The sequence below is a fragment of the Urocampus carinirostris genome, chromosome 10, assembly GCF_059441175.1.
Source record: "Urocampus carinirostris isolate Australia breed hairy pipefish chromosome 10, RoL_Ucar_1.0, whole genome shotgun sequence".
Lineage (NCBI taxonomy): Eukaryota > Metazoa > Chordata > Actinopteri > Syngnathiformes > Syngnathidae > Urocampus > Urocampus carinirostris.
Window position 1 is genome coordinate 9,227,096 of NC_142358.1, and position 3,044 is coordinate 9,230,139.

Here is a 3,044-nt window from a genome sequence, read left to right on the forward strand (position 1 = left end):
CGGCTTTGTAGGACGATTCTGTATAAACTAATGCCAGCTGCAGTAATCACTAGAGAGGAAGAAATGCAATTCCAAAGCGAAGCCACCAGGGAGCAGTTGTAGCGTAATTTCTTTAGGCGGACTAATAGAGAAACATGGCAATAATTTCAAGCATTGACAATATCTACCCCCAAATTCAAGCACTTGAAAACACAACATTAAAATTCAAGCATTTTCAATGATTCCTGGCAACCGTACAAACCCTGTAGTCTTCTTTCACGTTTACTTCACAAGTTTGGAGTTTCTTTTTCTAAATAGCTGAATTTTCACATTATATTATAAATATTATTTGGACAATTTGTATGTAATGTATTACTGTGTTAAGCTGCTGATGCACAGTGAAGCACACAATTATCTTGTCTCATGGCAGCGGGCGATAGTGAGACCAATCATTATGAGCCCTATGTCCTGTATTTTTTTTTCTCGTTGTATGCACCTTTTTTTTAATAACGGAGGATTATATATCTATTGATGATTCTATTTAAAATTTCTCATTTATAAATTAAGGTTGGGTTTTTTTATATGCTAAAAATGTATATTGCTTTCTTTCCCTGTCAATCAAATGATGAATAAGATGTAGGTTCATTTATTTGTAAATCAGTTTCTCACCAGACACGTCAACAATAAAAACAATGCATTCTTAGAGTTATCTGGACCGATTGCCAGACACACATTCATTCCTAGGGACAATTTGGAGTCACTAATCAAGTTAAAACCCAGCAGGCAATGGTACAACATGCAAGCTTTACACAGGGAGAATGGGATCTGGAATTGATCCCGGGATCTCTGAACTCTCAAGTGGATGTGCAAACCAGTCCGCTGCCAGGCCACTTATCCCAACATAGTTTCTTTAAACTTGCATTAAACTAACGACAGTATATTGCTCATCTATTTTAGAGTATATATTTTACATGGTTGAATTCATTGTATTATCGTGAACGTAACCACACCATATTTGCAGGGAATCGTGTCATGAGTAGAAGTTACCAGCACTTTTGAGTGAGCTATCCCGTTTTTATATTTTTGGATATCTTCTTTCAGACTGATCATGATGTTTCTGCGATGAGTATATCTTGAAATGTATATATTTTTTAAACATGTTTTTTAATCCCAAGAGTATAAGCTTTGTGGCATGAAGTACTTCAGTGACTGATGACATTGTGAAGACACAACTTTGTGTATCAACTGTCTGACGTTAAGGGGTTTATGTTCTATGTGTTTTTAAATCTTTTTTAATGTATTTTTTAATTTATGCAACCCTAGCTCTTTCTGTAGGTTTAATTCCATGTGCCTTATAGTTCAGTGCGCCTTATAATAGGCAAAATACTTTAATAAAAAGAAAAAAAATCATCTTGAGTAAGGAAAATCAGCCTTATTGTGCTTGGAACAGGATGAGGCAACAAAAGCAGAGACCAGAAAAAAGAAAAAGGCTGCATGCTTAAAAGGTATGAAGAAGAACATTACTAAAAAATTGACGGAGCTCAAGAGGCGGTGCTTGAGTTCCTTTCACTTGGGACTGAATCTCCGCTTATTTTGTCCAGAGGCACTCAAGCTGACGGACAAGCAATGTCATCCACAACTCTGTCCGCTTTCCGCTGGGCTGCCGAGGTGTCCAGGTGCACGCGCGTACGCCAGCCTTCCATTAGAACACGTTTTAGTGGGTCAACCTACACAAGTAGGTCCCAAGGTGCTCATGTTTATTTCTGCTCCAGGTCTTTAATCATATGGCGTCCTCTTCCCTTCTGTTCCCCATCTGTCTCTCTTCACCACATAAATAGTCACTTCAAAGTGCTACTGTCTGTCATCCATTGTGTGAACAAAGAGAAATTCGGGAGAAATATAAATTGCTCTTATCCACGCTACCTAATGATCTAGTTAAGTGAGTCCAGAATCGCATGAATTGAAGATCCTGGTCCTCACGTTGAGGAATTGAAATTTGAATTTTGAATTATTTTGAAAATTGGAAAAATATAGTGGTTCACTGACCTTTATACTGGAAATAAGACAACTGTCATTAGTGGTTTGACCTGTCCGAGTTAAGATGACATTCACTGTGTTTACATGCAGGTTGCAATCTGATTGGAAACGGAATAGTTGATTTTTGCAGCAATCTATCTGAATCGTTTACATGACTAGAGACAAACAAATAAGCCCATACAGATAGGATTTGTTCTCAAATGTTTTTATTAAAATTTTATCTTGAACCGGTGTACAGACAACTAGGAGTCAGTAAACACAGGTTTCTCCATTGGAAAACGTGAGGAAATGCCACTTACAACCTGAACAACAAGTTCAACGGCACATACGCACCATCCGGAAAACTTAATTGAATGATTCAGTAAACGAATACAATTTAGATTGGGATATTTTATTGTTTAGTACACACTCAAAATAAGGACAGAACACATCAGTGAATTTTAAACTTACAAGTAGAACAGGAGAGTGTACCAAAAAATATGAATCTGTTCTAAAAAAAAAACTCTCCCCCTTCGCCATTTCTTTTTATTAAATATCCTGGGTTACATAAAGCACATTTTCCCAAAAGTGTGTGGTAGTCAAAGAAAAGTATCAGGATTGGTCAGTAGGAACAATCCCGTAAATAGTCTAAATAACGAACAATAGTGAGGTATAATGGTAAAATGTAACAAACTTGCATCCTATGCAATCTCCTTATCAATATCTTTGGGCATAATCTGATTGAAAGAGAAACATCACCACACAAGTTAAATTTCTGAATTTAACTTTGGACGATAAATAAATGATGCTTTCATTCACCCAAATCACCAAATCCAACAAAGTATCGTGTTTGTTTCCTCCACAATCCTAAAGTTAAATCCATTGCGGCATCTTGTGTGTCTACAAAATTTTTTAGTGCGTGGCTTGCCAAAAGCATATTATAGTAGTAATAGATGGATACACCTGAACTATTCTCACAGTGGGAGCACAAATTAAAAAAAATGTCCAGGACAAATACCCCTGAGGCTTTATTAGTGAGCAAGCGGGAA